The sequence below is a fragment of the Orcinus orca genome, chromosome 12, assembly GCF_937001465.1.
Source record: "Orcinus orca chromosome 12, mOrcOrc1.1, whole genome shotgun sequence".
NCBI lineage: Eukaryota > Metazoa > Chordata > Mammalia > Artiodactyla > Delphinidae > Orcinus > Orcinus orca.
Window position 1 is genome coordinate 71176865 of NC_064570.1, and position 27085 is coordinate 71203949.

General features: G+C 38.1%; 1 protein-coding gene across 1 annotated transcript in view; it reads left to right on the top strand.

The window, feature by feature from the left end:
• The window catches only part of ME1 (malic enzyme 1), a 194963-nt gene that overhangs the window by 47655 nt on the left and 120223 nt on the right, over nt 1-27085 (top strand). The gene's annotated exons all lie outside the window — the stretch shown is intronic.

Below are 27085 nucleotides of genomic sequence, written 5' to 3' on the forward strand. Positions count from 1 at the left end.
GTGTGCCCAGAAGTAGTTTAAAATACCAAACTATCTTCTTTCTTAAGTATTGCCTTAATTAGGAAAAAATCTGGAGAATGGAAAAAATGTAGGCATGATTCAAAGAGCATTCTTTCACATCAGGATCTAAGGATTGTCTAAACGTTTGCATAGACATATAAATCTCTTTTGCAAGGCAGTTAAACTTATCTTTTACTGTAGAAGACCCTTAAAAAGTGTCAAGTAACAGTTCATCAAGTCTCCATATTCAGCTAGAGACTCTAAGTGTGGAAAACTTGAATGGAAATTTAAGTTTAGGATCCAAAAATAACTTTGCTACAGTCTGTGTGGTATACCCAGGTGTTTTAAGTTTGCACATAGCATATGGAGAATTATGAAAAATTACCAAGTTTTATCTCAGGTAGTCTTTATGAAAGTGTATTGATTTGGGCGTTATTATGTTTTTAAGAAGGATTATAAGTGCCAGTCTTCATTACTAAAAATAAAGAATTTTTTTAAAGGGAGGCAATAAATGGTTCTTTACATCACCTTCCCAGATCACATCTGGAATATTGTGTTTAGTTTTGGATTCCATATTTTTGAAGTGACATTGGCAAACTGAGATATACCCAGAGAAGAGTGACCAAAGCAGTGATAGTTATTGAAAACTTGTAATGTGAGAAAGAGTTGGTGGAAATAGAAATGTGTAGCCTAAAAGATAAGACTTGAAAGGGATATAGTTAGGTCTTCAATTATTTGGAAGATTTTCATGTGAAAAAAAAGTATACTTGCATGGAATAGCCTCAAAATGTAGAACTAAAATCAGTAGATAGAAGTTATTACAGGGATGCAGATTTACAGTCAGTGTAGGTGAAACTTTTCTGATAATTTATCTGACATTGGAATAGACTTTCCTTATTCTCCTCATTGGAAATGTTCATGTGGTTAGATAATCAGTCATACACATTATAAGTGAGATTCTTGCATTGGGTGTGATTGTAAAATAGTTGAATTCTAAGATCACTTTTAACTAGAAAATTCTGTGAATTTTTAAAAGAGCAGCCTACAGAAGAATAATTCCAGGTATTTGGAACACCTCACAACTAACTCATCATTTCAAATAACCTTGCTTTCTAATTCAGGAAGTTTTTAGTAGCAACTTTAAATCACAATTTTAGGATTTATTAAAAATAATAGATTTTCAAATAAGAAGGATTGTGAACAGATTTCAAGTGATTTGATGACACATCTCATCAAAATTCGTACTCCTTCCCCCAGACAAACCCACAGGCACATGTCAGTTTACACAGCTGTATCCTGGTTATAATGTTTCTGTTAGTTTGAATGGATAAAAAGTTTAATGTTGACATTTTCTCATTTGAAGTAATTACATTCTTCTCATCTGATTTTTAAAAATTTCTCTGTAGTTTTTTTCAGACTTTGTTCTGTATGTGCTTTTAAACTGTTGTTTATTTTTATATATTTTCCTTAACTTAGTTACAGTTTTAGCTCCTAGAGAAATTATTAGGAAGAATTTTCCCAGAGGCAGTGCTTTGTCCCTCCCCCCGACCCCTGCCCCCCCAATCAGTAGTTGAGGAGAAATAGCCAGGCTAGAGTTTGCTTTTATTCTTTCCACCAAATTTCCTTTGTGCTTCTTAGGTATGCTTCTGAAAATTCAAAGGTCTGTTTTTATGACAAAGTACTCTGTAGTTAATATCGTGTAAGAATTATTTTATACACCTTTAAAAATGTTGGTTATTTTATACGTAGGTAATTTTATAGTCTCAATTTTAACTGTTTGAAGTAAAGTCATAATTGAAGTTGTCAATTTGAGCTCCTTACTGTATATTTTATAATAATATTTTATATTCACTGTAGTAAAATTTATAAAATATTTGATAGAATTCCAAATTATGTAATTATCTACTTAAAATAAATCATGAAAGGTATTGAATTTCATTTCTTTCTAAGCAAGGAAAATGTTCATTTATCAATATAAATTCTAGTCTTCCTATGATTGGAGGCTGAATGAATGACATTTATAATAATTTGGAGGGTATCATATTTTACACATTTTACAAAATTAGTGCTGCTTTGTGAAGTTAAAACATTTTCACTATGAAATGAGGTAATTTATTTTAAAAGCTGAAAATGGTATGTTATTTCCCTAATGGAAGAAGTTAATTTTTATTTGACAGCGTGCCAAATAAATACCATCTGTTTGATGAATTCAGTATTACCTTAGGATTCTTTCCAGTGTTTTCTGCTGTGGAAAGTACGTTGGATTTTAACCATCAGAACAACACCTATTTATGCTTAATTAATTGGCATGCTCATACTAGTTTTAAAATGAATAAAGAAGAGCTTATCTCAAATTGTTTTTATGTACATTTTCAGTTCACATTTATTTGGAAACAGTAGTTGAATGTTAATGGAGCATGTGGAGATAGAGTCATTAACGTATACTACTTGTTGGTTTTTAAAATCTGTGTATTTTATGATTTAATACAGTCATTCCAAGGAAACTCAGTATCACCAGGTTGTTAAGTACCAGAGTTAGGGCTTGAACTCATTTTTCTACTTTGTACTCCTCTGTTTTAGAGTTCTCCAGAGAAAGAGAATCAGTAGTGTGTGTGTGTGTGTGTGTTTGTGTGTGTGATTTATTTTAAGGGATTGGCTCACTCAGTTGTAGAGGCTGGCCAGTCCCAGATCCTCAGGGTAGGCTGTCAGGCTGGAAACCCAGGGAAGAGTGGATGCTGCAGTTCACTCCAAAAATGTGCTGGAAGAATTCCCTCTCCCTTGGGGAAGGTCATGTAAAGTCTTTTCTAGTAAGCTCGTCAAATGATTGGATGAGGCCCATCCACATAATGGAAGGTAATCTGCTTTGTTCACAGTCTACTGATTTAAATGTTAATCTCATCTAAAAATTACCTTTACAGAAACATCTAGACTAATGTTTGACCAACTATCTGGATACGATGCCTAGCCAAGTTGAGAGACATAAATTTTTTTTATTTTATTTTATTTATTTTTGGCTGCGTGGGGTCTTCATTGCCGTGCACGGACTTTCTCTAGTTGCAGCGAGCGGGGGCTACTCTTTGTCACGGTGCGCGGGCTTCTCATCGCGGTGGCTTCTCTTGTTGCAGAGCACGGGCTCTAGGCACACGGGCTCAGTAGTTGTGGCACGTGGGCTCAGTAGTTGTGGCTCGCGGACTCTAGAGCGCAGGCTCAGTAGCTGTGGCGCATGGGCTTGGTTGCTCTGCGGCATGTGGAATCTTCCCAGACCAGGGCTTGAACCCGTGTCCACTGCATTGGCAGGCAGATTCTTAACCACTGCGCCACCAGGGAAGTCCTGACACATAAAATTAACCATGACATCCTCCTAGACTCATGTTGAGTCGTCTTCTTGCATCGATTAGGTTCTGTCTTGGATCTGAGTTGTTCAGAGAAGCTACACTCTTAACATGTAGCTTCCTGGGCTTTTCCTCGTTGACTAGTATGCGTTCTGATTTTCAGAAGCTAAAATTGTATGTTGTGTTGTTAATTAAGATTTGTCTCCCAAATAATGGAGTGTTTACATATAAAGAATTTCATCTATTGCTTTCTAGAAGCCTTAATTCTAATAGATACTCCATAAGAATATTGTTCAAATATGGTTTCACTTTAAGAAGTTTCTAACACTAATTGATTTAATGACAGTAATTTAACATTTAAACCTAGTTTTAGAAATTGTCAGATAACAGTGCTGATCACTCAGTTGTTCTGGAAGGTCCCTGCTTTGCTTTCTTCCCAACTCTGCCACTTCTTCAAAATCTTTTTGTTGATTCTCTGTGTTCATGATTTCTTCTCTCCTTCCTTTCTTTAACAGAAATGTATTGAGTGTCTACTACCTGCCAGGCACTTTACTAATCTGAATATAGGTAAATAAAAGAAGTATTTCCTGCCTTTGTGGAATTTATAAGTACAGGCATACCTTGGAGAAGTTGCAGGTTTGGTTCCAGACCGGCACAGTAAAGTGAATATCACAATAAAGTGAGTCACACAAATTTTTTTTGGTTCCCCAGTGCATATAAAAGTTATGTTTACCCTGTACTGTAGTCTGTTAAACTGTGCAATAGCATTTTGTCTACAAAACCAATGTACATACCTTAATTTAAAAGTACTTTACTGCCAAAAAATTCTAGCCATCATCTGAGCCTTCAGTGAGTTGTCGTCTTGTTGCAAGAGTAGTATCACTGATCACAGATCACTGTAACAAATATGGAAATGTTTGAAATATTAGGAGAATTAGCAATGTATGACACAGAGATGCGAAGTGAGCACATGCCATTGGAAAAATGGCGCTGATAGACTTGCTCAATGAAGAGTTGCCACAAACCTTCAATTTGTAAAAAAAAACCACAACATCTGTGAAGTGCAATAAAACGAGGCATGCCTATAATATTCAGGGGAGCAGAGAAAGACGTGAGTACAGCTTGGGTTATGAAGGAAATGAACAGAGGAGAGTGATGAAGAACAACAGGGATTTCTTTTCATCGTGTAGCCAGGGATGTGTCTCTGAGAAGATAATATTTAAGCTGACACCTGAGGAATGAGGAGTTAGCTTGTGAAAACCAGAAAAAAAAAATCATTTGAGGCGAAGGAAATCACATGTTCAAAAGGTCTGGAAGCGGGGAGGATGGCATGAGACGAGGTTTGAGATAGTCAGGAGTCACGTGCAGGTCTTGCGGGTCATGGTAGAGTCTCATTGTTATTCTTAATCCATTTGGGGAGCCGTTGAGGTATTTGAAGCAGAGGAATGATGACATCCAGTTAAAGTTTTAAAAGATTATTCTGGCTGTTAATGTGGTTAAAAGATTGGAAAGGAGGGGCTAGAGTGGACATGGGAGGCCCAGTAAGAAGACGGTTGTGATATGGGCTCCCCTTGCATCAATCCTGATCGCTCTGAGGGCACTGGATCCCCTTAGGATATGGAGTGCGGAAGTCAAGGAAGGCTGTAGGAAGCTAACACAGTTGCCAATAGCAGTAACCAATCCACATGGGAATAACTCTACAGTCTCTTAGTCCTGGAGTGATGGCTGTAGGTGAGGTGACGTGGATATACGACACCCTAGTGTGTTTACACCGACCCTGAAAACACTAGCAGAGATAAGAAGAGCTGCAGTCCATAAAAATTTCTCAAGCTTGCAGACTTAGTACGCTTAATTTTATTTATAACCCAAGTCCATTCTCCTACGATCTTGTCCTCTGTGCACTGCACAAATCCGTCCTTTCTTCCGCCTCAAGGAAGAGCCAAGTAGACCATGTTTGTTTTTTTTTTTTTTTGCGGTACGCGGGCCTCTCACTGTTGTGGCCTCTCCCGTTGCGGAGCACAGGCTCCGGACGCGCAGGCTCAGCGGCCATGGCTCATGGGCCCAGCCGCTCCGCGGCATGTGGGATCTTCCCGGACCGGGGCACGAACCCGTGTCCCCTGCATCGGCAGGCGGACTCTCAACCACTGCGCCACCAGGGAAGCCCTGTGCCCCTATTTTTTCAATTCAAATGTTGTTAACGTGGGGTTGGAGTTCCGTAGCTCTGCCTGCCCTGCTCAGCCTCAGCCGGATCTTCTGCTCCAGCGGGTTGAGCTCCAGCTGTGTTCTTGGCTCTTCTCACCCTTACGGTTGCAAGAATGTAAACACTGGGCCTGATCTTCCTTGTCTCATATACTCCTCTCCATTTCCCCTAGGAATTCACTGGCTTAACATCTTACTTCCATGAACTAAACCTAATCCGTTTCCGCTCTTCAATATATTTCCTTCTGCATCTGTACAGCTAAGAGCAGTGACCCGCTCCACCCACTAAAATGTCAGTGCTCCCCACTGTTCTCTTCTGGGTCCTATTTTCTTTTTCTTCTGTTCCTCCCCAGCCTACCGTTCCAGTCCTCCAGGTTTCTTAACTTTGGGAGGTGCAACACCGTCCACTCAGTCACCTCAACCAGACACCTCAGAGATTTTCAGGATTTTAACCCCCTTCTTTTCCCTTTTTGCGCCTTGTCAGTTTTACCTCTTATCTGTTGAATCTCTCTCATCCATTCAATCCCATCGCCACTCTTTTAGATTAGGCCCTTCTCATTTCAAAAGAGAGTGAGTTTTCACAAAAGGATGCCTAATTAAGTCCCTTCTCTGACTAAAATCCTAAGGCACTAGCAAATCAAGACTTGTAAAAAAAACTACTGAAAACGTGTTTGTAAGTATTCATTGAACACAGAGGAAGTTTATATATTATTCTGCTTCCTGACCAGTATATTATATTTGGTACAACTATTTCTGAAAACAGATGGAAAGTGTTAAATACAAGCAATAATTTAAATTCTGTTAAGTTTTTCAAGGAAGCACTCACCCAGAAAAAAATCTAGTAGTAGGGGGGAGTTCTTTCACATGAGAAGATGAGCTCATTAATTTTTCCAGTAAGACAAACAAGATACTGACATTGCATACTTTTTTTTGCAAAGATTATTTTTACACCAAATTTAGCTTCTAATTTATTATCTTGTAGTTATAAGACATTCCTAACATGTGACATAAAGTCTTGGACATGGTAATGTGGTTTCTTTTTCCTTTATTACCCTTCATTATTTCTCATGTAACAAAATAGTATTGCTGTGTATCCCCTGAGGAGGAACCAGGACCCTGCCCCAAGGCTGTTTCACTAAATAATATGAAAAGTTGTACTAATGAAATACACTTTCTTAATAATGTAAATAAGGAAGTAATTTGAACACAGTGTTTATCAAAGTATGTAACACTAACACGAACAATTCGAAAGGGTGTATATAGATATAGAAAAGCTTTCTTCTTGCTTTTATTTAGAAAGAGATACATGGCGCTACCCCCAACCCCCCCAAATGAAAACAAAATACTAAACAATCTCAGAGGACAATGGTCATTCCTTACCCAGAGAAAACCACCAGTGACTATGGTGGGAAGAATTCCTTGTGGTTGGAAAACAGGGGTAAATTGCATGAAGTCTCATTTATGTATTAAGCCGCTTGAGTCAGTCTAAGAAAACTTTCACATATGAAGGATTTCTATTATGCAAGTGTCTGCTGACTGCCACCTTGAGTTTGCATAAAACCTTCCCTCCACTCATGTGCCCCACTTAATAGACAAATCATTACTGAGTAGAGAATATACCTCCCAGTTTGATACTTTAACAGTACAGCAAACTATGATCAGTGACGTTTAGTTTTGATTTATTCAGCCTGGTTTGCAGGCATTCATAATTTAATGTTATATTCTGTCTTTTGTAGGGTCCCTGTGAGAAAGAAATGCCAAATAGAGAAGGTTCTTCTTTATCTTTTATTAAAACTTCTTTCGGAAAGAAAGTCTGATATTTTGTTCAGTGTCCTTTATATAGACTCATTTGATAAATTCCTCTCAGAATTGAAGAACTGCCTTTTTTTTTCTTTCCCAGATGCAGTAGTATGTTTCCTTATGTTAGCTTTGAGAACTAACTCCATTTTCACTCTTGGACTTTGGCTGTATTTTGTGCTTAATTGCAGTAGTTTTCTTTAGATCACCTTCTTTTTCTTGTCTCCATCCCACCCCACACACCACCCAAATAGTATTAATTCTCTTCAATGAGTATGTCTTGCAAACCCAGGTTTTAGATAGTCATTAGCCCTGGATTTCTTCCCAGGCTAAGTGGAAAGCCCATATACTCTTAAAAATATATATATATATAGTATCTTATTAGAATTTTACGTCTTCTTCCCCCTCCAGGGTGAGATGGCTTCCTGCACTCCAGAGAAAACAGAGTAAAGCCCGCCAGTCCTCTGGATCCCTGTGTTTCCTGTCACTTTTCTGTGATTTGAATAACTTCATGGTTTCCCTGAATCTATAACTTGTATTGTTTACTGCCTCAAACCTTTATTAATGTAATGAAAACATCAATTTATCTAGTCTAGTTTTATTTTAGTTTTAAAGGAAAAAAAAAAAAACAAGAACAGAAGCTAAAACCATCATTTCATTCTTTGTTTTGTTCTAATGCTTTCTAAACACCAATCCCTTTGTTTTCCTAGCTATGAACATGTGACATAGTTGTTAATTAGCAAGATCTTGAGATCCATAAGGCTTCATACATTTTCTTTCAAGTGATTCTTCACCGACCTATTGCCTCTCCGTTTTAAACAAATTTGTTAGTTAAATATTTGGGAGCTTAAAAGATTATATTCTTTTGATTGCCAGTATGCTGCTAAACATTAGGATAAATTTAAATATTTCTGATAACCATATTCTCAAGTCTACAATTCAGTGCTTGAGAGTAACTGTGATAATTGCATCAGTGCCAAATGATTTTCTTTCCCCTTTCGGAAGAGACATTCTTGATAGAAACTTCATTTTATTTCTGTTACTTCATGTCATATTTATAAATGTGCCAACGTATAACTACACCATTGAGAGAATTCTGTAGCTATTCACAACGTATGGGAAACATAAATCCTTAATTTAATAAGAACAGTCTAGAAATAGTAAAAAATAAGTTTCAAAATTCATCTTAAATACAGTGAAAACTGTATTTCTTGGATTCTAAAATCATTGCCAGTCCTTTATTGAAGTACATGTATTCTTGGCGTGCCACTCAACTGATGCGTTTAAGAATTTTGCTCAGTTCTGCAGTCAGTCACATTCAGGAGTAAATGTTAAATATAACATTGAACTTTTGCATCATTTAGGAAATTAAGATGGCACATCTGTCAACACCAGTGAACACTCGAGATTATGTTTGTCACTGTAGATCAGTGATCATCATACTGTTTTGCTTGTTAACTCTTCAAGAGAATTTTGAAGAACTTCACCCTTCTTAACATCTAAAAACTATCATCATAAGTCTGAATAGTTGCAAGGAATGTAGTGCCTGTATTAAATTCTGGTGTTGGACTTTTAGAAGCAATTAGGTAAGAAATATATGTAAATAATAAAAAGTAAATTTATTAACTTTGTTAGACATAATGTTCAAACTCTCTACATACAGTGAAAGATAAAAATACATGTTGCTAACAATGAATTGGTGTGGTGGATAATAACTTTACCTTTTAGATGAAGCTGTAGAAAAATATGCAGCATTTGATAAAATAAAATAACGGGATTAACTGTAATAGGAAGAAATATGTCATAAATTTGGTAAAATTATGTCTAATTAAATGATAGACCTTTTATTTGAATGGAATCATATTAAATTTTAATCTGCAGGTTTCATCCAGTATATCTAGAACTGTTTAATACTTTTGGAAAAAACCATAGGTGGGGCACCTAACCAGACAGAACTGGAATGAGGCACAACTCCCCAAAAGAAGTAGCCTGAGAACCCTATTATAAATCAAGTTAATGCTGTTTAATTTTCTCCTTTAATTTCCCCAAAGTCTTACTGATATAATAATAATATAGCTTATGCTTTTTGAAGGCATATTTCTCACTTACGCTTGACTTAAAGGAAATGTGACAGATTTCCTGTGATAGTGTGGATTTGAATTTGTAGAGGGATGGTCGAAATGTGAGGGAAAATGGACATTATTTGGTTTATAGAGTAGCATTGGGGGGATCAGTTTCTTAGGCCCCAGCAGTGGCAACTCCCCCTGCTAAATTCTTTGGAAAAGTTGAAACCGAATCTGGCCTCTGTACCCTGACACCAGATTAAATCTCAGAGACAGAGTTTTGGGTGAAGTAGAAAAGAACAGCTTTATTGCTTTGCCAGGCAAAGGGGGCCACAGCAGGCTCATGCCCTCAACACTGTGTGTCCTGACCTGGAGGGGGTAGTGAGGAGTTTTATAGTACTGGTTCACAGGGGGCGTGGTCAACTCGTGGACATTCTTCTGATTGGTTGGTGGTGAGGTAAGTGGGAGTCAGCATCGTCAACCTTCAGGTTCCAACCGGTCTGGGGTCTACGTGCTGGTGGGCAGCGTACTGTTAACTTCTCCCACCTGCTGGGGGTTTCAGTATCTGCAGAACAGCTCAAAGGTATTGCTGTGTATCCCTTGAGGGGGAACCAGGACCCTGCCCCAAGGCTGCACTACAGTTTCTTGACTTCCCTTGTCGTGCATCCTCTCCCTTGCCTAATTAGCAGTTGTTTGAACTTGTCCGTTGGAACTCAGGGTAAGTCGTGGAGGCTCAGTGAAGCCTATTTCCTGTAATGAAAGAAATGGGGCATACAGGAAGGCTTTTGTGCCCAGGAGCCCCACAGGGCTCTGCTCCGTATCAAAGTGGCCTCACATCAAAGGCATTTGCTTGAACTGTATTTGGCAGTGTACCAAGTCTGCCCATGTGGCTTATATTTTTCTACTGATGAATTTTCTTTCTCTGAAAATGGGGGGAAAAAAGTCTACATAGAGACAATACCTATATACAACATTTTTTTCTTTTAGATTAATAAAGTCTTATGTTTATGATTCTCAGCCTATGCATATGGAGCTCTGTTAGTTTTCTTCAGTATTAGAAAAGGAAATGGGACTAAGTGGGTGAATAGTTTGATCACTAGCTTTGGTTTTACATAAACTCCTCTGCAAGAATACAGATTCCCAAAGGAAAGATTAGCAAAAGGAAAGACTTCTGGATGAAGGCCCAGAGTCAAGGCTGTGGGATTTACTTTATTAGCCATTTGAAAAGAACCTGAAAGCAAAGCTTCATCTAAGAAGCTCTTGCTATCCAAGAATGCTGTTTATCAGAGAAATGAGAATGAAAGAATTAGGATAAACTTTAGTCAGTTTATAGCAACAACAGCATGATTAATGAAAGTTGTTACATTTATGTCGAGATTCTCTTAAGATTTTGGACATGGGATCATGAGCCTGAGTGGGTAAATTTCATGCAAGTATTGGGACAAATCTTAATGGTCTGAGTAATGTGTTATACATGGAGAAGTAATTGAATTCTTCTGTATCCTCGTTTTCATTGCTGTTTCTTGTCCTTAGTGCCTTTGCCTTCTTGCATAAAAAGAAGTGGCGTTATTCTAGGGCACTTCCATCATCGAGCGTCTTTATTATTTCCGCTCTTGAATGCCATTGCATAGTCAGTTTATATTGGCCTTGGATGTGACTCTCATTCCATAGACATCAAGTAACTGAAGGATTTTTGTTCTTCCATTGCCAATATATGTTTGATGGGATGTATGGATTTTCCCATAACAGTGAGAAGAAAAGTGTGTGTTTTTTTTTTTTCCTTTCCTTCATTGCTGTTTTTTGTAATTTTGGAAGGAAACCTGAGATACCAGCTGAGATGTGAGACTAAGTAATTTTTCTGTTCTGATAGAATTTGCTAATTCAAACAGAATGAATCAGATGGATGCTTGGCAAGTAATTGGTCCTAACACAATTGTTTTTTGTGTATAGAAATCTACCATTCTATGACTGTTCTCCGTGTTTGTCTAGTCTCATTTTCGTTTCTGCCTCATAGCTCTGGATATTTTTAAATTTTCCTCACTATCAACTATCACGTCATATTGAAAGAATTTTAGACTATCCTATCAGATATTTTTGGTGTCTTTGCTACTGCTTTCTTTAATGAAAGGGAATTTAGAAGAAGAAAATATCACATAAGGGATTAAATACAAGGTAGGTAAGGTCGCCTTTCTTTTTCCTTGCAAAGTTAAATTGCAGAATTTGTTGTACCTTTTCATCTCACCATACAGTATCTTGGAATAATAGTAGTACAGACTGAGAAAGACCTGGATATGTCAGCCACTTTATTTCCTTAATTTCTAATATCACAGAAAACCTTAAACACACCTTCTTATGATCTTCCTAAACCTAACCATTTGAATATTTAACAGCCTTTACAAATGCAAACCTGAATCACTTGTATTTTATCTAAGTTTTTATTCTTAATTGAGATTTTAAAAATAAGGATTCTTATACTCTTTATAAGAATCCTATAAATATTTATAAACTGTTATCTTTTTCTCTGTATGTCTTCTCCACTGCATCCTTTGAAAACTTTTCCTTTAGAGGTTTCCTTTTAAAACATTGAATCATCTTTGCTGTCCTTTTAAGATCCTTCAAAAAGTTCTCTATAATCACTTTAAATCTTATTAATTTGATTGAAAATATATAGGAATTTTGTTATAATAACTGCCAGGTTTTGATCTGAGAAAGAACATACTCCTTCCTCTCAAATTATTGTTTAAAAAAATTGTTTTCTATGGCTTTCATTTCTGATAGTAGTAGATATTTTTGCTCTTTCCTGATAATGACATTTTACAATAAAAGAGAACATCCTTTCTGAGGATATTAAGAATTGAACTCTCTTTTTCACTGAGCGAGCGTTCAACATAGGATATGTTTGTCTTATTTCTATAAGCTATAGGTAATTAAATATAAGACCAAAATATATATATTGCCTAAATAATAGAGAATAGATAACCTACATTTTATGAAATGACTAAAACAGTGTCATCTATAGAAAGAGCACCAGCCGTCTATATAAAGGGAGCTGCCAGTTCAGATCAGTTGGCATGGCCTGTGTAGAAGAACCTATCATATTCTTTAAAATATTTTTATTCACAATGAATTTGTAATGATCACAATATTATCAATTTGTACTGATGGATTGAACAAAAGGAAAAGTAGTCCATTTGTTACGCTTGATGAAACATTCTTAAAAATTAATCACCAATTGTAAAAATACATACTTGTAACATTAATAATAATCAACATTTTTCATCTTAGAAAATAGAAGGGTCATTTTTCTACCAGTCATTCAAAAATGGAAGATATTATCTCCAGCTTAGGAACAAAAATATTTTCTTTGTATGATGGCAGCCTTTGTATTTCCATAAAAGGGGAAAATAAGGTCATTGGCTTGTTGGGAAAACTAAGGAATTGCTTTAAAATAATCTAACCAGCCAAAATCCTCTAAATTAAGGATATTTTTAAAAGCATGAAGCAAACATATCTCAGTTCACTTCAGTAGATACTTAGAGTGTATACATGTTTGCCTGTGTTTGATGTAGTTTGGTGTCAGGCATAGAAATGAAAGTTCCTATGACATGTTCGGTTTGGTCTCCTGACAGCTAGGTAGGTTTGTGATTTCCCACTCATCATCCCTCGTTTTTCTTCTTGTAATGACCCACACGATCTGATTCTTTTTTAAAAAATTAATTAATTAATTAATTATTGGCTGCGTTGGGTCTTCGTTGCTGCACGCAGGCTTCTAATTGTGGTGGCTTCTCTTGTTGTGGAGCACGGGCTCTATGCGCATGGGCTTCAATACTTGTGGCTCACGGGCTCTAGAGCGCAGGCTCAGTAGTTGTGGCGTGCGGGCTTAGTTGCCCCGTGGCATGTGGGATCTTCTCGGACCAGGGCTTGAACCCGTGTCCCCTGCATTGGCAGGCATATTCTTAACCACTGCACCACCAGGGAAGCCCTACACGACCTGATTCCTAACAATGTGCCTGAAACTACCAGGAAAAGTCGGGGGGAAAAAGTCACAGGAGAAAATTCTATAAAGCATATATCTATTTTTATTTTTTTTAAATCTATTTTCTCTGGAAGAAGAGTTTCTCCATTCAAATTTTCTATAGTTCTGGTAGCTATATATATTGCAGAAGAAAAAAAATAAAGTTGGAAAGTTCTTTCTATTGCAGTCTCAGGATTAGAAGAGACAATGTCATAGATGCAGAGATTCTTGAGACACAGCTTACTAATATCATTCTAGACCAAATCTTCTTTCTTATTTTTAAGTTAGTGAGACGAGAAAAGTTAACTGACTGGTCTAGAGTTTTGTAGCTGTGACTAAAACTCCTCTTCCTATCCAGTGCCCTTCTATAATAGGGAGCCAAAATGTATGATATGGTCCACTCATTAAATGGTCATGTGTGTCAGTTACATAAACTGATGTCCTAAACTGTGAGATCAACATATGTAATTTTATTGTATTTTAGTTCATTATAAAATAATATTTAACTCCTTTGGAATTGGAGGACTAACTACAACAAAAATTGAAAATGTATAAAGGCCAGAAAAGTAATAGAATTAATAATTAAATATTATTAATGCACAGCACATGAAAATAGTTAATTAGGGAACCAAGCTTATTAATATATTTGTGCAAATCATTAAAATATGGTTTTCATGCCATAGTTCTGCCACTTTAAAGATTTATTCCCTGGAAAGGAGAGAGAGTCAAGCCAAGAGGAATGTCACAGAAAGGACCATTAGTTCCCAAAAGGTCGTCACATGATCCATATCTCTACACCCTCCCATCCACTCTGTTTCTACCTCTCGTAACTCTCAGACCTTCTTGTTAGGCAGTTGATTTACTTCCCCAATATTCAACTCTCCTGCTTTGATCATTATTCCATGGCTCTTCTCTTCCATCGTGATGTACGTTGAGCTATTTGCGTTTAGGTTGGCTCCAGACCCCTTACCTGTGAGTAGGAAACCCTGACTGCACATAGCCTGGTCACCTGGGCTGTACCTCATGTACTCTCTTGCTGGTCAGATGGCTGTAGACGCAAGTGGTTTATAGTATAGGATAACCCTTTATACTAGTGGTTAGAAGGAGGTTACATCTCATAGTAAGATGGAAGGACCACTGATCTAGGTGTCACAAGATCAGAGTTTTTGTTCCACTTCTGCTACTAAGTAGCTGTTGAAACTAGAAAAACAATCACTCATCTTCCTTCTGCTCAAAGAGAAATGTATTTACTTCACTTTTCTCTTAAAGATGGGAAATAAAATCATTTCTTGAAAAAAGTCAAAATGTAGGAAAATTACAAAGACTAATTACAAATACCCATGTATCCATCATCTAGAGTTGACATTTGTTAACATTGTATCACATTTGATTTTTGTTAACATTGTATCACATTTGATTTTTTAAAAAATTAGTGGTAAACTAAGATCAGGAACAAGAGAAGGTTGCCCACTCTCACCACTCTTATTCAACATAGTTTTGGAAGTTTTATCCACAGCAATCAGAGAAGAAAAGGAAATAAAAGGAATCCAAATTGGAAAAGAAGAAGTAAAGCTGTCACTGTTTGCAGATGACATGATACTGTACATAGAGAATCCTAAAGATGCTACCAGAAAACTACAAGAGCTAATCAATGAATTTGATAAAGTAGCAGGATACAAAATTAATGCACAGAAATCTCTGGCATTCCTATACACTAACGATGAAAAATCTGAAAGTGAAATCAAGAAAACACTCCCATTTACCATTGCAACAAAAAGAATAAAATACCTAGGAATAAACCTACCTAAGGAGACAAAAGACCTGTATGCAGAAAATTATAAGACACTGATGAAAGAAATTAAAGATGATACAAATAGATGGAGAGATATACCATGTTCTTGGATTGGAAGAATCAACATTGTGAAAATGACTCTACTACCCAAAGCAATCTACAGATTCAATGCAATCCCTATCAAACTACCACTGGCATTTTTCACAGAACTAGAACAAAAAATTTCACAATTTGTATGGAAACACAAAAGACCCCAAATAGCCAAAGCAATCTTGAGAGTGAAAAACGGAGCTGGAGGAATCAGGCTCCCTGACTTCAGACTATACTACAAAGCGACAGTAATCAAGACAGTATGGTACTGGCACAAAAACAGAAATATAGATCAATGGAACAGGATAGAAAGCCCAGAGATAAACCCACGCACATATGGTCACCTTATCTTTGATAAAGGAGGCAGGAATGTACAGTGGAGAAAGGACAGCCTCTTCAGTAAGTGGTGCTGGGAAAACTGGACAGGTACATGTAAAAGTATGAGATTAGATCACTCCCTAACACCATACACAAAAATAAGCTCAAAATGGATTAAAGACCTAAATGTAAGGCCAGAAACTATCAAACTCTTAGAGGAAAACATAGGCAGAACACTCTATGACATAAATCACAGCAAGATCCTTTTTGACCCAGCTGCTAGAGAAATGGAAATAAAAACAAAAATAAACAAATGGGACCTAATGAAACTTCAAAGCTTTTGCACAGCAAATGAAACCATAAACAAGACCAAAAGACAACCCTCCGAATGGGAGAAAATATTTGCAAATGAGGCAACTGACAAAGGATTAATCTTCAAAATTTACAAGCAGCTCATGCAGCTCAATAACAAAAAAACAAACAACCCAATCCAAAATGGGCAGAAGACCTAAGTAGACATTTCTCTAAAGAAGATATACAGACTGCCAACAAACACATGAAAGAATGCTCAACATCATTAATCATTAGAGAAATGCAATCAAAACTACAATGAGATATCATCTCACACCAGTCAGAATGGCCATCATCAAAAAATCTAGAAACAATAAATGCTGGAGAGGGTGTGGAGAAAAGGGAACCCTCTTGCACTGCTGGTGGGAATGTGAATTGGTACAGCCACTATAGAGAACAGTATGGAGGTTCCTTAAAAAACTACAAATAGAACTACCATATGACCCAGCAATCCCACTACTGGGCATATGCCCTGAGAAAACCATAATTCAAAAAGAGTCATGTACCAAAATGTTCATTGAATCTCTATTTACAATAGCCAGGAGATGGAAACAACCTAAGTGTCCATCATTGGATGAATGGATAAAGAAGATGTGGCACATGTATACAATGGAATATTACTCAGCCATAAAAAGAAAGGAAATTGAGCTATTTGTAATGAGGTGGATAGACCTAGAGTCTGTCATACAGAGTGAAGTAAGTCAGAAAGAGAAAGGCAAATACCGTATGCTAACACATATATATGGAATCTAAGAAAAAAAAAATATCATGAAGAACCTAGGGGTAAGACAGGAATAAAGACACAGACCTACTAGAGAATGGACTTGAGGATATGGGGAGGGGGAAGGGTAAGCTGTTTCAAAGTGAGAGAGTGGCATGGACATATATACACTACCAAACGTAAAATAGATAGCTAGTGGGAAGCAGCCGCATAGCACAGGGAGATCAGCTCGGTGCTTTGTGACCACCTAGAGGGGTGGGAGGGAGGGAGACACAAGAGGGAAGAGATGTGGGAACATATGTATATGTATAACTGATTCACTTTGTTACAAAGCAGAAACTAACACACCATTGTGAAGCAATTATACTCCAATAAAGATGTAAAAAAAAAAAAAAAAATTAGTGGTAACATTGAAGGCGCCTTTGGCCTCCAACCTTACTCCTGTTACCTTCACCCATCCTGAAGGCAGTTGTTTATTCATTGCCCACTAACAGCCTGAAATAATATATCGTAAAATATCCATAATATAGCATTGGATTAGATGAACAGTGGGTTATAATAATGTAGTTGTTATTATTTCTTAACTGTGCTGCAAAAAAGGAATTTTTTTTCCCCCCAAATGTATGGTTCTTTTTTCTGACCAGATGTTCCTGTTTTCTCACATTGTATCTGAGGACATTACCACTCTGTATCTGCGTTCTTTTAAAAGAATACTGCCTGTGCGTCTTCTTGGAATTCTAAAAATTGAATTGTAATAGCTAGCGTGTTACCACCATTTGGAAGAATATTACCGATCTTAGTACTGAGTCACTTTTAATTTCTGGAAACTACAGACATCTCTGCTAATTAATGCTGTGCGTTGGTAATTGGGTCACAGAAGTGACAACAGAGCTATTCAGCTATATGTGGATAGTCCTCTAGTATTTTCCCTGGTGTCTAGCCCTGTGTCATGTCTTTCATAAAATAAATATGAATCTATGATAAATGATGGAATGAGCATCTGAATTTTACTTTTTAATATGCACACTATTTACATTAGGGTTGTACTGCTGTGTAACAAGTTAATACAAACTTAGCTGCTTAAGACAACATCTGTTTATTAGCTCGCAGTGCTGAAGGTCAGAATTCTGGCATGGTATGCTTGAATCTATGTTTAGGGTATCACAAGGCTAAAATCGCGGGATCGGCCAGACTGAGTACTCATCCAGGGGCTTACAGAAAAATCTGCTCCCAAGCTTCTTATTCTTGGCAGAATTCAGTTCCTTGTGATTGTAGGACTGAGGTCTCTGTTTCCTTGCTGGCTGTCAGGCCAGGGACGGCTCTCAGCTGCTGGAAGTAGCTCTTATTCTTTGCCACTTGGCGTCCTCTAAGTTTGAAGCAGTGCTTGGAGTCTTTCTCACTCTGAACCTTTGACTTCCCCTTCTGTGACCAGCTGGAGAAATTCTATGCCTTTAATGAGTACAGGCCCTCCCAGATGACCTTGCTACCTGAGGCCCAACTGTGCTAATCATCTGTCACCTAATCAGAGTAAAATCCGTCATGTGCACAGTCCTGGGATGATTCAGGATGTGAACACCAGGGAGATGGGAAATCTTGGGAACATCTTAGAAATCTGCCTTCCACACTAATTGTCACTCCTCAGGAGGACTGAGACTGAAAATAGAGCTTTAAACATTTTCTGCAATAAACAAAATGAATTCACAAGATTATCATTGCAGAGCAAAATCAAATAGTTACCCAAAGAAAAATGTCATGCATGTTAGCAATATTAGGGTGTTATGTGGGGGAAAAAAACACCTCAAAACCTTACTTTTGGAAGTAGATGACCAGAGGAAATTGGAAATCTACCCTTCTCTTCTAATCTCAATTAAAAAGTTTTTTACTTGTATAATAAATTGGTGTTCAGTAACAAGGATATCACCTTCCACTGGCACTTGACCTTTCCGCTGGGTCCCTCCCAACCTTTAGACTCTGTCTCTTCCTACGTTTATTTCTAAGCTAAACCAGAATGAAGGCTTAGACCACCTTATTTACCTTTCTTCCAAAGCTCATGTGATCTTATAATTTGTGATTCTTCCTCAGACCTAGTGGCTCTGAAGCTGTCAGTTGGTTCTCTCATTATTTCTTAAGTCTTTTGCTGTCATTCAAATCTGTTGCCCCCATGTTAACACTAAGATCTCAAATTGCTGATCGCTTAGCTGCAGGTTCTCCAAGTCCTACAACTGGGCATTGACTCTGGTTCTTGCTATACTTTCCCAGGGGCTTTCCCCATAAATTGCGATTTCTTCGGTCTGGTCCTTGGCCTTGTCATTTTCAGAAGACTCCCGAAATTATATATATCGACCACATAGCACCTGGGTGTTCTCCAGCCCAGATTCTTTGCCGTACTGCTTTCCCCATCATTGGGTTAGCTAGTGCCAGAATCATATCTGAACTACCTTCCCCCTTTCTTCTTACTTATATTCTATCACTTCTTTTTATTTTTCTGTGAGAAATGTAGAATTCCTGACTTCAAGAGTTCATAATCTAATAGGACAGACATATAAGAAAGTGAAAAATTATATGACAATATGATGTGTTATGTTACAGAAAAGCAACGGGGGTCTGTGGGATTACAGAGACATTCCAGCTCAGCTTGAATGTCGGTCAGGAAATACTTCCAAGAGGAGGTAACACTTGCACTGTCTCTGATAAGCAATTAGGAGCTAGCGTAGCAGCGAAGAGCAGCGGGGGGGCATTGGAGGGAGGCCTAAAGGAATCCTTTAAAGACCATCCAGAGTTGGAAACTAGATCGTTCTCAGGCTGAACTAGTTGAGCAAATGCCAAGAGCAAAGGAAGCAACCAAAAATGGGAGATAAAGCCAAAAGATGAGATATTCAGCAGAAGCTGAGGCACAGTGAGCCTTGAAAAGGAGTCCAAGGGTGGGAGCAGAGCAGGGTCCAGAGGCCTTCACTATGCATGAGAGTGAAAAGGAGAACTGTTGCGGAGCCTGGAGAGTGCCAGCATTTAAGGGTTAAGCAGAAACAGGAGACTGTGAAACAGACCAGGAAGAGGGCAGAGGGTGACAGCGGGAGGACAAACTGGGCTTGAGGACAGACATACTGACGCTTTATTCACTGATGAATAGTGAACGATGGAAGGAAGTTTCTAGGTGGAGAGCTGGAAGCTGGAAGTCTCTACTGTGTCTTCCGAGTGAAAAATGGTGTGGTGTGTGAATCTGATGAGAGTGTAGAAGGGTGGGGATGGGGGACGGGGGAGAAAGGAAGTAGCTCTCGTGGACAATCGCAGAATAATCAGTAGAAGGTCCTCGAGGGAGTCATACTGAGTTATGAGGACCTGGCTGACAGTGGAGAGGCCATGAGGTTTCAGCGGATCTAACACACCCAGCTGAGTGCCCGTCTCAAGCAGCATTCTGCAGTAGGGCTTGAGGAAAGGAGAAGGCAGGTGGATTGATTTAAATTTGGAGGTTTTCTGCAAGGGTGTGATGGGAAGAAAAAAAGTCAAGGGAGTTAAGAATGGTTGGCAGAACAGATAAAAATCTAGCTGAATAAAGAAGGAAGTTCAGTCAGGATAGACTGCTAATTTGGAGGGAAAAAAATAAAAGCAGGTACCAAAAGACAGGAGACATTAATGAGGTCAAAATGTAGTTATATCAGAAGTGTGATATTCAGAAAAGTATGATGTGGGTTAGATCCTCACATCACAGACTATAGTGACATTTCTGATAGATTTAAAGAACTGGATCAAACCTAGAAAAAAAAATTAAAATATAGGAACATGATTGACGAGGGAGGACTTTGTATACTTAAAAGAAATGTAAGAAATCTGAAAGGAGAAAAATCAATTCGTTTTACTATAAATAAATGGAAAACAACAACAAACAAAAGCGAAAGATGAGAAATTAAGAAACGAATTTGTACAAGTATGATAAGCAAAGGGATAAAAATCCTTCATCTGTAAGGATGGGATCTGGGTTGATATTTCCCAAGTAGCTGTGGATAATTATAGCTTCTTTTTGCACGTCTAGCACCAGTTTTTTTTGTGTTCCTCAGCGATAACAGCGGCAGTCAGTCTGCACCCTCTCTCTGTCTCACGCTTGTCCTGTCTCTGATTAAAAGGGCCGGGAGCCCAGCATGGGGTGTTGGAGCCTGGGCGGGTCAAGAACACCTGTGTAGGAGGGCAGCCTGGAGGATCTGGGTAGGAGAGCGGTACAGCGCCAGGTGTCAGAGCCCCAGCGGGGCAAAGAGGGCATCCGTGTGGGAGGGCTGCCTACTTCAGAGACTGGAACCTTAGCGGAAGTAAGTGGGGTGTGACACAGCGAGAGGGGACAAGATTGGTTTCACACAGGCAGACCCATCAAGTAAGGAAATATATTAAACACGATGGGAGGTAGGTTTCTCGCTCTAGGAGAAAGTTGTTACAAATGTGAACAGGGGAGAATAGTAGAAGGAACCCTGTGTTGTTGGTGGAATTGGAGGTATTGGTGTGAATTTATAGTTTTCAATGTACAGATAGATGAATGGATAGTTATAGAAATAAACAGGTATGCATAAAATGTGTATATATGCGTGTACATACCCGTATGTGTGTACACATGTAGAGTACGTGTGCACACGCATATATTCTCTAGCTCTGCCCATTGAGTCGGCTTGGCAGCCACAACACCCCAGTAACAAGGAGCCCAGCCAGCACTCAGATCTCAATGCTGCTCTCTGCCCAAAGCAACCAGAATGCCTTAGAGAAATTGCTGATCCCAGGGCTGGGTCAGGGTAAGCAAAAGATGAGCTTGGAACCTCTTATACCAGAAAGCAAGGAGGTGCTTAAAGAATGATGGGGATGTGTTGAAAGGACATAGAAGCCAGACTGAAGGGGCTCCCTCTGGCCAAATCTGGGACATTGTAAGCACTCAATAAATAATGTTTGCAGCAGATTAGAACCTACTGAGTAAAATAACAAACACAAGCCCACATTGATATGCATAAATTTAGAGTTGAATGGAGGAGTAGGGTATTTACAGAGTTTTGAAGAATCTTCCCATAAAATACTTGTTAATTACAAAGGGAAAAAAGAGCATCTTTGCAGTGAGGAAGCCTGGAAGGCACCACATTAATCAAGTGATCAAAGTGAACATCATCAATAATGGGAGGAAGGAAGAACAGCGCCGCCTGATAGGATGCAAGGAGAGGAAGCCAGCATCACTTCCGTGACCTTCCTGCAAAAGATGTTATAGTCTGAATCGAATCGTGAGGAATCACCACCTAAATCCAGATTGCAGGACAGTCTACAAAAACACTGACTTATAACTTCAAAAGTATTAAGGTCATGGAAGTCAAGGAAAGACTGAGGAAATGTTTTAGGTTGAACAGGACCAAGAAACATGACAACTAATTACAGCACAGGATTTTGAACTAGGCTCTTTTGTTATGAAGGATGAATGGTGAAATGTGAAAGGTGTCTGAAGATTATATGATAGTAATGTATCAGTAGTAATTTTCTGATTATAATTATAATTATGTAGGAGAATATTTTTGTTTGTAATGCACTCAGTTATTTGGTAATGATGAGGCATCATGCTGGCTACTTAGCTCACAAATAGTTCAGGAAAAAACATTTTTTTTTAAAGGGGTGGTTCTTTTTTTAAAATAAATTTATTTATTTTTGGCTGCGTTGGGTCTTCGTTGCTATGTGCGGGCTTTCTCTAGTTATGGTGAGCGGGGGCTACTCTGTTGTGGTGCGCGGACTTCTCTTGTTGCGGAGCATGGGCTCTAGGCGCGTGGGCTTCAGTAGTTGTGGCGCATGGGCTTAGTTGCTCTGCGGCATGTGGGATCTTCCCGGATCAGGGCTCAAACCTGTGTCCCTTGCATTGGCAGGCGGATTCTTAACCACTGCACCACCAGGGAAGTCCCGAAAAAACAATTCTTTGTAGTATACTTGGGAGAATTCTTTTAAGCATTTACTGAAGGATAGAATAATATTGACCCATGCCTTTAAAAAAAATTTTTATTGACGTATAGTTGATTTACAATGTGTTCATATCTCCTTTACAGTAAAGTGATTCAGTTATATGTAGATACATTCTTTTTCATATTCTTTTCCATTATGATTTGTCACAGGATATTAAATGTAGTTTCCTGTGCTCTACAGTAGGACCTTGTTGTGTATCTATTCTATATATAATAGTTTGCATCTGCTAATCCCAAACTCCCGATCGTTCCCTCCCCACTGGCAACCACAAGTCTGTTCTTTGTGCCTGTGAGTCTGTTTCTGTTTCATAGATATGTTCATTTATGTTGTATTTTAGATTCCACATATAAGTGATATCATATGGTATTTGTCTTTCTCTTTCGGACTTACTTTGCTTAGTATGATAATCTCTAAGTCCATCCATGTTGCTGCAAATGGCATTATTTCATTCTTTTTTATGACTGAGTAATATCCCACTGTATAGATGTACCACCTCTTCTTTATCCATTCATCTGTCAATGGCCATTTAGGTTGTTTCCATGTCTTGGCTATTATGTATAGTGTTGGTGTGAACATAGGGGTGCATGTATCTTTTCGAATTATAGTTTTTTCTGAATATATGCCCAGGAGTGGGATTGCTGGATCATATGGCAGCTCTAATTTTAGTTTTTTGAAGACCCTCCATAGTGTTTTCCATAGTGGCTGCACCAATTTACATTCCCACCAACAGTGTAGGAGGGTTCGCTTTTCTCCACATCCTCTCCAGCATTTGTTATTTGTAGACTTTATAATGATGGCCATTCTGACTGAGGTGAGGTGATGCCTCATTGTAGTTTTGATTTGCATTTCTCTAATGATTAGTGATGATGTGCATCTTTTCATGTGCTTTTTTGGGCATCTGTATGTCTTCTTGATACATGCCTTCTTAACATTTCCTCCGTTGACTTCCCCTGACTTTAGAAACACTGGTCGTCCTACCTGTTAGATTGTTTTTTTCTCGTGGACTCTTCTTAGTCACCTATTCTTGTAGTATAGGTACTAATTTGTAATGTTTTCTCCTTGACCTTCTCTTCTTTCTCCTTTAGTAATTTCTTCCATTCCTTTCAACTCTAGGCATATGACTCTTAACTCTGCATCTTCATCCTAGGTTTCTCCTGATCTAGGTTTCTCCTGACTTCTGTTTTACCTGAACTTAGCTTTCTTTAGTACGTCTTTTCTCATCAGCCCAGACCTGCTGGTATAACTCAACTTTAGGTTAACCCCTGGAGCTCACTAATGCATACTCAAATTTTGTGAAAAATATGGGGTTTAATTTTCTTCAGCTTCTGCAAGAGAGGATTATTATTGAAAACTGTAGAATGATTGCCTTCTCCACTGGGTTAGGAGAGAGTCATGAACCCATTTCCATAAGAAAATATAAATCTAGTTACAATAGAAAGTTGCATGTTAGAAAATGAACTCTATTTTGATATGAAATAAATTTCATTAGAGATGTTATGTGAGACAACATGAAGTAAGAATATTATCTAACAAATCTGTTTTGAGAGTGGAATATATACAGTGGCAGAGGTTATGAGAAAAGTTTGAACTGTGTATATGAGAAAATGATCCACATTTTAGAATTATCTCAGTTCTAACATGAAATAGTATGAGTATTTTAATTGGCATGTTTAATACACTTTGAATAAAGATTAAATATTTTAAACAAATTGATCAACAAGAAATTGGACCAAGAAAAGGTTTTTATTGTAATTCCATTCATTTAAAAATATCATTCATAAATAACTTTCTTGTCTAAACTTTTCATTTTATAAATATGTATATATTTAAATATGTTCAGATTAATGTTTCATATCCAATTTTATGCCAGGAAGCATGAGTCATTTCTGTGCTGAAATACTTTTGGATATCTCATTAGATTTCTGATCAAAGAGACATTCCAGGAAGTTTTAGAAATTATTCTATCAAAATGCTTGACTTTGGTGGAACATTACAGATTCTTCATTTTATTGAGCTCTCTCCAAGAGTAAGCACTTTTGTACAAATGGATCTGCTGAATGCAAGAGATTACAGGTGTCCAAATGGCTCTCCCACTGAAGTTGTACTCATATATTTGTTTAATTAACTTTGGCATTTAATTGATGCAAATTTTAGTAAATTCATTGTCCCTCTTGTTTAAAAAGAATGATACTATTTCCTGAGACCAGTGTTACTTGGAAAACCTTGGCTAACTAACAAGTTCCCAAGGAACATTATTTAATGGTATATTGCCAAGAACATCTTAGATAATACAACAAAATTGCCTTCTTTAAAAAGTCCAACCATATTTCATTTAAATTTGACAGTTATTTATTGAGATCTTTAATGTTGATTGCATAGTTGGGTGTGACAGGGATCCAAAAGAAATATATAACTTATAAAGAGCTTATAGTCATTTTGGAGAAACCAAATAACTTCATATGAAACAGCAAAAAATAAACAGGAAAGGATACAATTTAGTGCCAACTTGGTAAATTAATGTTTTTGTTGAATCAGACAGTCGTCAGTAATCCGCCTGTGGTACTTACTATCATAATATAATTTTTGGTTACTTAATAAGTCATAATAAGTCTGGGTTTACTTCATGTTTTCTGTACGTAGAACCTTTTTTTGAATCCGGAAGGCTTATTTTTTCAGCACTGAAGTCAGCACGTGTTGCTGCACACATCCTATGCGCCAGCACACTTACAGGCACTGGGCGTACAAATGTGAACAAAATAATCACGGTCCTTAAGGAACTTGCTGCTCTGTGTGTGTGTGTGTCCTGGGGGGCGGTGGCAGGAAGGAGACAGCCAGCCAACACGCGAGGAAATAGTCAAGGGGATTTCAGATTCTTTATACGCAAAATGACACTGGTGAAAATAGCAGGGTGGAGGTGCTTGGACTGCTGTTATCAGAGAAGGACTGTCTGAGGAGCTCAGGTCTGAGTTGAGGCCTGAATGATGCGAGGGGTTAGGCACGTAGTTAGATTTACAGTTTGGAGCTCAAGGGAGTGGTCTCGGTTGAAGATAGAAGTTTGAAAATCTTCATTGTGGGCATGACACCGAAAGCCACGTCAGTCACAGTTGGGACATCGAGTAGGGTGAGTTGAGAGCTGACCTCTGACTTTATCAGCTGTCAGTCGGCAGTGACTTTGGGAAGAGTTGTTTTTGTGGAGAAGTGAGGAGGAAAGGCCTAATTAACAGGGTCAAGAGAGAATGGGAGGTAAGGATACAAAGGCAGTAAGAATACACACAAGTCTTTGAAGCGTTTTGCCGTGAAGGAGAGAGAGTAGAAGGGTGGTGGCCGTAAACAGTGCTGTACATTTGTCGTGTGTGGTGCTCTGCATTTGAGTCGTATTTAACGATGCTAAGGCAAAACTTTTAAGTGAGGTTAAGACATCTACAAATTTCTTATTTTAATTTTTAAAGTTCCTTGTTAAGCTTTCATAGGAAATGCAGGGCTGTCAGAGAGCAGTGTTAAAGACTGCGAGTTAAAGTTGAGAGTCTGAAGAACAGAGTTGCAAACAACTGAGACCACAAATCGAAGAATCAAGTGAATCCGAACTCTGCCAGCGGGGGAGTTTGCAGCAAAGTAAGGGTTTATTGCAGGGCGCCAAACAAGGAGGTGGGAGACAAGCCTGGTCTTTGAGTTGTGGGTGTTTTTAAAGGGGAAGAACATAGAGGCTGGGCTTTTAATCATTGTCCTGTGACATTTCTTAATCGTAGTTTTTGGAGTCAGGATGCTTCTGGTTTAGGGTTCTCTGGCCAGGTGGTCCGTGGCTTGGAGGTCTGTTAGCTCATCTTGCCCTGGAGAAACAGTTTGTATTGTTTGTATGTTAATAATGATATCTATAAAAACAGTTTTAGTACATCAACTATGTTATCAACAACATGACTTTTAGCATCTGACTCTGGTTGATTGGTGTTCAGTTAGCACAGGATTGAGGTTAGAGGGGACAAGAAAAGAATAAAGTTTTGGCTAGAGAGATTAATCATAAACTTGGTAAGGGAACTTGGTTTTGGGGGGGACTCGGTTTCAGGGTTTCCCAAGTAACTTCCACATGAAAGGACTGCTCAGCGTGTCTGTCACTTCAGTCCTCCCCATAGGGGTCTTGTCTTCACACTGTGAATGCGTAATAATGGAATATACACTGAACATCCCTATGTACATATGCCTCACGCTGTTTTTCAAAGTGCTTTTACGTGTATTATCTTATTTAATGAAGACTGTGAATAAATCTGTGTGTGGAAATGATAACGCTATTTAAATTCTCTGTGTATAAAGATAGTGAATATTTCTTTAATTAAAAAGTATTTAAGAATATAAGAGTGAAGCTACCTTTATTGTAGATGCTGATATATCATTTAAAATAATTTCTCCCTTACTTGTAAGATTCTTGCCCCATATGTGTTTAAGGAAATA